Source organism: Bacillus rossius, chromosome 1, assembly GCF_032445375.1.
Source record: "Bacillus rossius redtenbacheri isolate Brsri chromosome 1, Brsri_v3, whole genome shotgun sequence".
Lineage (NCBI taxonomy): Eukaryota > Metazoa > Arthropoda > Insecta > Phasmatodea > Bacillidae > Bacillus > Bacillus rossius.
This window is the reverse complement of record NC_086330.1, coordinates 293199556-293212330: the sequence shown is the minus strand read 5'-3', so window position 1 is coordinate 293212330 and position 12775 is coordinate 293199556.

The following is a 12775-nucleotide window of genomic DNA, read 5'->3' as shown; positions in this document are numbered from 1 at the left end:
CGGTCCGGTGCTCGGACAATGACTGAATTTTACAGCCTTCCTTCCGTTTGTGAGGCCAGTGTTCTGGGCTCGCTGACGTAATTTTCAGCCAATCACGGCACATGGTAACAGAGGCTTCCACGAAATGTTTACTTCTGCGATTACGCAGCAATTTTGTATCTTTCTCGCACTCCCGTGACCGTGACTCAAACGCGTAGCGTGTGAAACAAAGCCTCGGTAGTGGAAAAAATGAAGGAAAATGATGTCAGCATGCCTTCCCACACAAAGAAGCCAGCAAAAAATTACGAGAAAAATAAACTTGTGATTTTAAAAAATAAAAACAATAAACCCGGAGAATTATTTTCACAATAACTTTGAAAAAGGAAAAACTTTAAATCTAAACTGAAATATGACAAAAAATTATACCAAATTATTATTGATGGATGGCATGGGGAAGGCTGTAATCTGGGTCATTAAATTACTTCTCAGTTAAAAATGAGAAAAATCTGTCCAAACCTAACCTCTGAAGTCCCTATATACATCATAAACATTTAAATGCACTTAAATAACAATTCTTACAAAAGTGGGTGACACTCAAAATTTATCTTCCCTGCCACTTAAGGAAAAATCTCGAAATCTCACAAAAACTCTTTTAAACTCTCATGGGATTACTCACCATGCTCAAATGAATTTAAAAAAAATCTCTAAAATAATCTTCAACAAACAAGTTGACACAATTCTACAGTCATGGCATGACAAACACTTCATTATGATACAGTCGTACGCTTCTCTTCTTCAAAAACAAATTACATTAACACATTACCTACCTTAGGTTTCAAACCAAAACTCCCCTTTCAGCAGCAACACATATCTTAACATTGATGAGGGGTGGGAGCAACCAAGGAAAAGGGACGCGCCCTTGCAAAAAAAAAACATCGTACACCATGCCGGAAACATATTTAAAATTAAACTCCTGGCCCCCCAGCTGCCTCACAAACCACACTACACAAATAACATTTGCTGCTTAGTAGGGTAAGCGTGCCGGTTTTGGGACACTGTCAACAAACAAACAGGTAGTTGTCTGAGCACGTGTCCTGGGTGGGCGTGACACCACGTGGCCAGGTGGGTTTTGCCGGGAGCCACGTGGAGGGAATCCGCAGGTGATTGTTGACGTCACGTGGAGGCTGTGTGGACGGTTCTAAATTAGGAAGCTAGGGAGCGTTGGTGTCACGCGCGCCGGAATTATTTTTCAAGTACAAAAATGGGATGGCGGGTGGCGGGGATTCGATCCGTTCCGTCATCCTTAGGATTGTGAGTCAGCCACGCTAACCACTCGGCCACGAGACCATCTTGGAAATAGAATTTCAGATGTATATATGCTTATAAAAATTTTGTGTTGTGTAATTTTTTTAAAAAAAGGGATGTAGTCCGCCATGTTTATATTCTTTATAGTGGTAGGCGGGAAATTTAATAAGCTGCTATGCAGCCGCCATTTTATATTTTTATAGTGGTAGGCAGTAAATTTAAACAAGCCGCATCGTCTGCTAGTCGGCCGCCATGTTTATATTTTTATAGTGGTAGGCGGTAAATTTAAACATGTCGCATCGGCTGCTAGTCGGCCGCCATGTTTATATATTTTTTTATAGTGGTAAGGCAAGGTCATTAGATACCAGGTCATCTCATCCCGCTATTTTACTGTTATTGGTCAATCGCGTCTGACGTACATGCTAGACCACATTGCCACGGGAATTCAAATTAATCACGTGTCTAAATGGCACTTTCTTAAATTTTCTGATTCACATAGACTGATGTAATTTATGTACAGGTTAAATGTATCACGTGTTTCCGCTAGTAATATATTTAATCTTTGTTATTTTGTCAGTTCGTAAATTAGGCTCAAATGTGTATTTTAAAATCTAAACTGGTGTTGTTGGTAAACATTGTGATGCGTGCTGTTCTTGCAATATTCACAACATTGTGTTATTTAATGCTAATTTGTTTATGCTTGTTACCATTGATAAGTAATTATATTCAATATTACATTTAGCTTCCTTGCTAGATGTTTAAGTGTCAACATGTTATGTTCATTTGCAGTAGTAAACAAACTTTGTAAGTGTATTGAGAATATCATACAATATAACAAGTTTTATGGTAATGACTATCCTCCAAAAAATATTCTAAGAATATTTAATGGCCCTTTAACTACCAAATTTCATATTTGTGTGCAGTAATATGATTTTGTCTAATCCATTGCATTCTAACCTGTGGATCTTCCACATGTGATCCCTCTGCACTTTACCTATCTCTCAGCTTTCCAAAATCCCCTCCCTTTAATTACCTTAACCTATTTCACCATTCTTTCTTTCTCCTCCTTTACAGTGTGTCCCACACAAGCTCCATCATCACTGATGGTCTATGCATCTTCCTTCTTCCGTCATCGTTTCTCCTCCGATATTTGTCACTTATCTCACTACATTGCATTGTACCTTAATAACTCTTAAATGTCCATCGCTAGGTACGAGTCCCAAATTCCTGTGGCGTATTCCATATCTGGTTATCACCAGCATGGAAGATGCCTTTTCATTGACTTTTATTTCTCTCCTTTAGTGTCATAGCAGTTAACCCCAGACCCCTACTCCCTTCTTCACCGTCCGCTTTTTTTTAATCTTCTCATCATGCTTTCCCAGACACCTTTCATCTGTTTTGCCAAACCCACTTTTGGCAAAACAGTTTTGGATTGTTGCTGTTGATACACTGTCCCAAGCCATTGAAATGTTCCTCATTGCATCCAACACATTCCACCTTGGCTGAGAAGACTTCTGTAGCTCAAGCTGCCTAATGAGGTACTTCACTAGACGTGTCCTGTAGAACCTCTTGACTGTGTCAATGATGCCCTGGTCCAGTGGTTGCATGAAGCTGGTTGTATTTGCTGGCAGGAACATCAGTGTGACATTATTCAGCTGTAGCCCATGAGCTGTATGTGCTGCACAACAATCTAACAATAGGAGAACATTTCTGTTCAGAGTTGCCATCTTCCTGTCAAACTGGATTAGCCACGACTGGAACAATTTACTCGTTACCCATGCATTTTCATTTGCTTCATAATCACAGGGCAGTCGAGCAGTATCAATACCCTTGAAACATCTAGGTTTCATTGACTTTGAAATTACTAAAGGTTTCAGCTTTGTGCTACCATCCTGGTTGAAGCACAACAAAACAGTGATTCGTGCCTTGCTATGTTTGCCACCATGACAAGATTCTCCTCTGAAGGCCCATGTCTTGTTTGGAAGCAAGTTATAAAAAATTCCGGTTTCGTCCATGTTAAATATGTCGCGTGGCGCATATTTATTCAAAACTGGCTGCACAGAACCTAGCCAATCAAGTGCAGCATCTTTGTCCACAGCTGCACTCTCTCCACAAACAGCTTTATAAACCAAATTATTTCGCTCCTTGAATCGCTGCAACCATCCATTATTGCACTTAGTCATCAATTTTCAGTGTCAGTGCAAAATAATCTGCCTTTTGTTGGATCATTGGCCTGGACATGGGTATGTTACCATCCCGCATCTGATGAAACCACTCCAGTAGCTTATCTTCCAGTTCCTTGTGTTGAGGACCACGCATACGTTTTTTTCCCTTTGTACAACTACCACTCGCGCACGCGGCTTCTAATTTTTCTCTCTTGCTCACTATCGTCGAGAGAGTCGACAACGGTATGTTGAAGGCTTTCGCGATTTCCGTTTTAGACTTACTGCTATTGTCGATGCTACTTAAAATTTCTTTTTTTTCTGACAAAGATAACTCGTTCCGTTTACGCTTCGCCATTTTACAGCACGCTGGTTAGTTCAACAAAAGTAAACAGATAAAAAAAAGTGTCAGAGTGACCAACCCAACATCATGCACCATGAGTCCCGTATGACAGCATGTTCACCTCGGGGGACGCGATATTCAGTTGGAACAGCAGCAGCTAACGTGAGCAGTTCATTGGTGTAAAGGGAGCCATGTTCTTGGAACAGCCCATGCAGCGTGTGGTTACGGTTTTGTATTGTAACTCTCAGGTTATTGTGGGCTTCTACTTGTTTGTATTCTGTTTTTAAAATGTGTGAAATTCTTTAAATGGGAAATTTATCTTTCAAATAAATATTTTTCTAATCAAGGTATTAATTTCAATAAAAGCAATTTCCTTTAAATAGCCGCGTTCATTCTAGTGCGTTTTCTACAGTTTGTAGCACTGCATTTTCCGTTGTCTATGAAAAATATGGTTGTTAACAAAACAAGACGTGGTCGTAAAATGTTTGCTGTTCGAAGTAGACCATTTACCGTACAAATTATTTGCCGTTAACAGAATTATAGTGAAGCTGCGTGCACGTGATTAAAGTGTGCGATTCTTGTTCTAAAATTTCATTCGGTTTATACAATAATAAAACAATAGTACACTACGTGAGCGGACGTGAGGTTACTTCGTAATACATAATAACGAATATTTAATATTAACCGTATTGATTGACATTAAATATGCTATCCCAGTCTGAAGGGGAATTAAAAGTGTTCGAATAAACGCGAACTTTGAAATAACCAGTATTTTATTAACGAGGTTTCACTGTGTGTGTGTGTGTGTGTGTATATATATATATGTATATGTATATATGTGTGTGTGTGTGTGTGTGTGTGTGTGTATATATATATATATATATATATATATATATATATATATATATATATATATATATATTGTAGGGGTGTCAGATCTTCATCTGTGTAGGTCGTTGGGAATGTGGATTCGTACGATACTAGTAGTAATAGTGGTAAAATAGCATACCTCAAAATATAAATGTGTAATAACAAAAATATTTAAACTTTTACTACTATCAGGTGTACGGCCACAAATACACAGCAGGGAAAAACAATCCCACTGAAAAACAGGCTGATTGATTATTGTAATGAAGTAACTGATAATAGTAGATATAAAAACAAAATAATTAGTTTTATTTGTGTCCTGTAGGTGCGGTAGGGTTGTGAGCAGAATAAAGTAATATGTGATTTAAGTTGGTGATGGTGACAAACAATTTTTTTAATACATAAAGACACCCAATACACATATACACTACAAATACACTTGACAAAATTACTCTTAAACTTTAACACTTGATACTTATAAATAACATTATCTTATTTCTAGTTAGAAAGCGATTTATTATTAGATTGGTTGGTGTCCAGAAAGTAAGTGTAATATTATTATTATGGCAGATTGGGTGATGTTTAACTGCTTTACTGAAACCGGGAATTACGATGGCTCAGAATCTTACAGAAGTTCAAACAATAAATATAAATAAAAGTTTCAGTTACTTCAAAATAATTAATTTAGTTCTCAGTTATTTGAGTTGGGATCGAAAGATATTTATTAGTTCAAATGTTTTATTTAATATTGCACGGCTAGCATGGCTCAGCGAGAGCTGTGAAGTTCCTAGTCTCAGACCTCTGGGAATCTATTTTACACTTAGTTCTCCCAAGTGTCTTATTTAAAAATAATTTAAAACTTTTGCCAATATGTTTAAGTTCGGCATATATAGCTCAGTGAACTTTACATTTATCCCCGTAACTGGCTGGAGTTATAATGCAGACAATTACACAACACTTATGCACTCAAGCTAATTCTTTAAGACATAATCAATAATTTCCTACACATCGGCATAAGGATATGCCTTACGACGTACGCCTCTTACATCATTCCTATCTCTTAAACCTAATATCAATAACCTGTATTAAAGCTGTAATCTGATTGGCTGCAACAAAGCAACTTCAGACGGTCTTCGGACGAAAACAAACAGCATTAACCAGGTAAGGTTAATATAAACAATGCATTTCATAATTGAGGAGTGTTTGTGGGAAACGGTATAAGTGCCAAATAGTAAGTTTCTCAGGAAATGAAAAAAACGTGTCAAAAGTAATTTTATATACCAAATGCTGCAGTACATATATTTTCGGGATTATTCCTGTGACAAGAACTATTACAAAAAAATTTAAACATGTTAAGCAAATGACAAATGAAAAAACAAGCGAAAGTTTTTTTTATAATAATAAATTGTCAAAATTCTGCAGTTTATGTATTTCCAAGATCATTCCTGTGGAAAATAATAACGAAAAAAAAATTAATCACGTTACAATATTATCATGCCTACATTATTTTGTTGTATTCTCACTTTTTGAAAGAAAAAAAAAAGCATATGATTTACTGTAAAAAGTGTCATATCACTGACAGATTTTTCTGTAAAAGGAATGGTACTTCACATCCATAAAATCGAGCATTGATAGAAGGTCTTTCTTTTTTTCAGCACTTATGTAATTTGATGGCTTGCATTCAGGAAGTTTCTTCAAAGTTTTCACTTGTTGCTAGTTATGCGACTTCTTGAATACCGAACACTCACTCCATTCTTCAAGTTCATTGAAGCTTTTCTTGACCAGAATAGAAGTGTGGTTGTCAACACAAACTCTTATCCAAGATAGTTTAGTCAGCTGGAGTTTGGTTGTATTGAGAAACCGATCCGCAACCATGCCAAAATCAAAAAAGTCCTCTTCTTTCATAGCGAGGACTGTGAAGGGATTGGTAACACTAGCAGACCTGACAACTTCTTGCACTTCTTCAGGAACCATGGGTGTACATTTTCTTTTTTGTTTTTCTATCACCCCAAAATCCCTATCACAAGGCATATAGCTGTGGCCTGAAACGAGGTATTTGATATCTATTGATTTAAAATATCCTTTTGCAACTAGGTATAAAACAGCCATAAGTAACATCCTGTTCTTATTCTGAGCGACGCAGTTATCGCACCATAGCTCTATTTTATTCTTTGCTGTGATTGCACCTTTCAACACTTTAAAAAAACATGATGCAATTTCGTTGCCTCCACGACCTGCTATTGCCTCGTGCCACATACACATGTAACTTTTATTGTTATCACCTAAGTGTACACAAAGGTTGTAGTTAGAAAGCTGCCTCGAGTAAAACATGTTACTATGCGTAAGAGTGGGACAGAAAATAACCTGCTGGAGGTCCATTGATAAGCAGCATACATCACTTGCAGGGAGCTGTGATTCATTCATGCACTTAGTTAGCAACCCAAGGGCCTTCTGGGCCTTCTTTTGGTGCACGGTCAGCTGTGTTCGTATGGAGAATTGTCCAGTTTGTGTTTCATTGGCCTTGATTTTAGATTGCAGCATATCACATACTCTGCACGTGTCCGTTTTTGGCAATCCAAAATATAGATTTGGGAAATATTTGCGAAATACTCGCTGGTAAAATCTATATTCTACTTTGGATTCAGGGTGTGTATCTTTGAATGCAATATGCATTCTGTGAAAATTTAAGTCACTACTCAGATATTCCCTACCACTTTTTTTCCTTCCATAGTGGCTTTCTTGGCGTGGAAATGATTGTATGTGTTCCTGCACAAGATTCCAGTCTTCATCTGTGTACTTTTGTTTGTGTTTGTGTGATGACGGTCTTTTACCTCTGCCATCAGAATATGCTACATGACCTAGCTTTTTTTTATCATTGAGTGTCTGAAGTCTTCGGTTGGTGAGAGAGAAAATGTCTTTAAATGTTTTAGCACATAGCTGCACAAGGCCTGTTTTCGTGGGAACAGTATATGTCATGGTGCACTGCCACTTGCTATCAGCCGGATCTTCATATTTTCCGTGTCGCCTTTGTTGAACGGGAATGACATCTATACGGTTCATCAGATACGTGCCTTGTTTTTCATCAGAGAGCTTGTACATTTCTAGGAATAAAAATTCCTTCCATTCCTTCGTCAGTTCACGGCATTTGTATTTACACTTGCAGCTTGCCTAAAACGAAACAACAATAGTTTGTTTTCTCACAAGAAAACTTAGGTTTACAAACATTTTAAAATAAAATCAGGTTTGCCACAATCATGTTTTACATTTTGAACAACTTCTGAAAATGCATGTTGGTTTATGATTGCTAGTGTTGTAGACAGAAACATGTTTAGAGCATGTAATTTTAGGTTATGAATGCAATACATACCTCAGCTGCAGCTGGCATCTTTGCAGGTTTTTCCTTTTCTTTTGAAGTTGTGTAAGGCTTCCCATGGGTCCTCAATTCTTTATTTTCCGCCACTTTCTTTCTAACAGACTTTAATACCGAACTGTTATCCATTTCTTACAAGAGTGCATCCAAACATGCCATGAAACGAAACACAATATGGCTACTTACATCAGATGGCACTTGTATCATTCTCCATGACAACAGCTGTGGAGCTACACCACGCGCATTCTATCGACGCTTGTTTGAACTGAATATGGATGATTAGCACTTATACAACTTCCTATGGTATTAGTAACAGGACATACAATTATTTCAATGATAAACCTCAAAATGTTACTTTTTGGCACTTATACCGTTTCCCACAAACACTCCTCAATTACAATAAATAAAATTAAAGATAAAACTGTCATAAATGCTGCAGCATAGACATAATTGAAAATAACACCAGGTTCAGGTTAGGATTCACATAAGTATTGACAAAGTAGAAGAGATTGTTGTAGTGTGTGGGAAATAGTCATATTGTTCTTTGCTGAGTTCAGTAGTTAAATATATAAACATAAATTTTATTACATTCAACAATATCAATAATTCAAAACTTTTACTTTTAACATATACAGGAGCACAATCCTTTATCCGAAATGGTCGGGACTAGCAGCATTGCGAATTTCGGAATTTTAATACAGGAGGCCTAGTAAAGCCAAGTTATGTCAGATGTATTAAGGATTTCACGCAACATTGTACAAAAAACAACAAAGTACATAACGTATATTAACACTGCATCATAAATAAATACCTGAAACAATCGCCAAAATAATTTGTTTTTAACAACTGATACTGTAAAACATCTGGAGAATGTTTATGGTGCGTCGTCATCGCCGCCGATGTCGCCGTCAACTCGTACGTCTCGTGATCGGCCGGGAGCAGGATTTTTCTTCTCCTGAGATGAAGCAGCACGAATGATGGCATTTTTAAATGCCTCTTGAAGTGTCACTTGTTTTGGTTTAGTTTTCTTTAATCGCATACACAGACATTACTTCTTGCGCACTTACAAATGAACGTTGCTCGAGTCCAGTTTCCGCAATAATTCCACCTTCTGAGTTATTGATAATGTTAAGTGTTTTGGTTTTTTTTCGCTACCACCCATCTTCATTTTTATAATTTTTATCTAAAACTTTTGTCTAAATTATTTTTTGAAAAGGCAAACTGTGTCTGAAAGGAGTTAAAAAACCCGGTCAAGTGCAAGTCGGACTCGCGCACGAAGGGTTCAGTACCATTATCTACAAAAACGGCAAAAATATCACAATTATATTGTTTTGAATGTTAACTGACAACATTTTTGTATTTTTAAAATTCATCTTTTATTATTATTTTTTGTTTTTGGTCATGGAAAAAAATTGTAACACACAATAAAAGGTAATTTAAACATTGCTGGGAAAATATTTTATCTTTCTGATCTCGGTTAGGCTTAACAAAAATTATCGCCAAAATAAACGAAATCAGGATCGTAGTGTTAACTTGGTTACTTTACCTTACGTTAACAGAAATATAAATAAAACAGCATAATTTTTCAGTTCTTGCATGACTAGTTTTGCATCAATGTTTTCATTATAGTACACACTACCGCAACCACATTCTTGTTTTCAGTCAGATGCTACTGGTAAGGAAGAAATCTGTAACGCTTGGTCAGTAGTGGAGATAATGATAGTAATATAAATTATTTATAATGACTTGTCTTTTACTGTTTTGCTAAAACATTTTTTGTATCAGTGGATATTTGTGAATTTTCTTATTCAGAATTTATATAAAACGTGATTAAATATATATTTTAAGGCGTTATTTGGTAAAATATTACAATTTACAATGCTATCAATTCAAAGAGTAAGAGGCATAATATTTATATAAGCACTCAAAATCATGAATTTGTACATCTCCCGAACTTCGTAATGCGACTGCGATCTGCCAACAGTGCGCACCATAAGCCCTATACAAACTACAGTAGGTAACCTTTTGGGGTAGAAGGGAAAAGGGTAAAAGGTCATCTGGGCTTAACTATGTTGTCAATAAGGGGTGTACGTCGTGTTGACTGATTGTGGGGAACCAAACAAATAATCAGTTCTTGCATCGAATCTCCTATTGTTCATTTGTCGTTAGCTTTTAAATGCACTTTTTTCTGCCTTGGGCTGATAAGCTCAGCTGTATCATTGGATTATACAAACGTCTTCATACGACAGTTCCTTAATAAGGGTTGTAACTTGACACAAAAAAATGATTTCCTTGCGATACGTTACTACTTAACGTGTACAGAGAGTCCTCAAAATGTGTTGTAAATTTTTAATTCCTATGGAAACACTAACAAGATTTCAAATGAAAAACTTGGAGCATGCAATAGATAATATAAAGGAATGTAGGGAGTTGCTGCCGTTCAGTAAACTCGCACAATAGTCCACATCATTTGTAGTGCAACAAAATTCTAAGTGAGCAATTCATGCATCAATCATATATTGCATGCGCACTATATTTTTTGTTTTAAATTTTACAAGAACAAGTTTTTCATCACTTTTCAAAATCACAATCTCAAATTACCAGGACTATCTGTATTTGGTTAGATATTAGAACAGTATTGTAAATTTGTATGTGAATAGCAGATATTAATTTATTCTTTTTAGTCAGTCTTAAAACGTAGTACTTTAATAATTATTTCTTATTTTAATTGTTATGTTTTCATTTTTACACAGTGTTAAAATTATGGTCTCTTCTTCATTTCCATTCAATTGATTCTTGACGGAAAAATAAAGGAAAGAGTACTGAGAAAATGCAACGGTAATGTGTGCCACGTTTCCTAAGTGCAAAAAATTCCATATAGCCGGTAAAAGACGTGTAACACGATTCGGCAAGTGTGTGGACCACTTTGCCGCTATGTCTTCAGAGCAAATTAACATGTGTAAAATAAATTAATATTTTTTAATATGCAAGTGTAGCTCATTGAAAAATTAATTTAAATACATTGCAAAATTGTTTACCTAACATACCAACATGATAGATAGCAAATAAAAATACGAACCAGAAGTTTGCATATGTCGTTTAAGACATATTCCCTATTTTCTTGCTTGTCTGATATCATCCGTGATCTGAAACCGATTCAGTGTGATAGGAAGCAAATAGGCTGACCACTATACTGCCATGGGTCCAAGAGAGTTAATATTGTATTATCATTCAATTATGAGCTTTGTTTAAAATTGCAAGTCCTTAGCTCATTGACATGTCAGTTTAAATCCATTGCAAAATTCCATCTGAACAAACCTACTGACCTAAAAGACATAAGAGATAGCAAATTTATAAAAACATTAAAAAATTAGTAAACTTATTCAACTTACTTGTTGCACTCCTCGTTAAAAATTATGCTCAATTTGGTGTTCTCTTCTTTGCTTCTCTTCATGATATTGTCACGAAGCTTCAGAATTTCAGCGAATGAAGGCTCAGGACGACGATGTTCGCTATGTGCTGTGCTCAGGTTAATGGTTTTTTCTCCGTTTGAAATAAACAAATTTGCTTTTCCTTTGCAATTCGCAGTATGACATTTCAGGCGCATTTTAAAAGCAGAAATGTTTTTGTGAAGTCGGTAAAAATATCCATCGCCATTTGAATAGTTTCCCCCCTTTCAAACCTGAACACTCAAAAACATTATCTACAGTCATCTTCCTAGTCGATGGTTACGATTCTGTATGCATCTCCACTCCTACACGACTAATGTGACTGGTGACGTGGCAACCGATTTGTTTATGGTTGGGTGTGTAAGGGGAGGGGGGAAGACTACCTAGGCCTAACTCAGTGTTGACAGCAAGGGATGTACAACATCGTGTTTACTATTCGTGAGAAAGCAATTAATGTATTCCTGAGTATGATCTCTGTTTCTTTCTTATCTATTAAAAGGACTTTATTAATTGCCTCGTTAATGATAAACTAGGCTTAGACTACCATCTGATTATATAAAGATACACGTTTTCATACGAATATGTCTTAATGCACTTAAGTAACAGTAACGTATTTCTGCTATATGTAATATCTTTAAGAGGCCAAACAATTTCCAGCAGCTAGTTTTCAACTGCGTATATATAATCTTCTCCAGATTGCATAAGTGTATGCGGTACGGTAGAATGGAATACATGTTCTAACGTTTTAAAAAATCTGTCTTGGCCGGACACCTCGTTAATCAGCTGCCTGTGAGACTAAATTAAATAGCAGATATACTTCTCCTGTGTTTAACATTTCGTAATTTTGATCATGATTAGCAATTATGGGAATAATAAGTGACATACAGTGTACTAGGCAGAACTGAAGAATAATTGTTAGTAAGGAAATCTTTGAAGGCAAAAGTTTCTATGATTACGACAACTTTAATAGGTACCAAGAAGTTTGAGGTATTTTATATTGATTCTTAGTACTATTTTGTACGAAAAAAAGTAAATACAAGACATTGAAATAATTCCCTTACAGTTACAAGTGTAACATATTTTCTGGGAGTTCAATTTGAAACAAAAATTTTTTTATTACATTTGTTATATTGCAGTTTTGTGTCTATGCTTTCTAATATTGATTTCGATGGTGTAGTAATTTTACCTTCACAAACTCAGTTGTCAGTCCCTCACTTAACATCCTCTCTTTTATAGTGTGTCTTTCACTTCGCTAATTAACTAATTAAGAGCAATGCATGGGACTTCTATACATATGCAG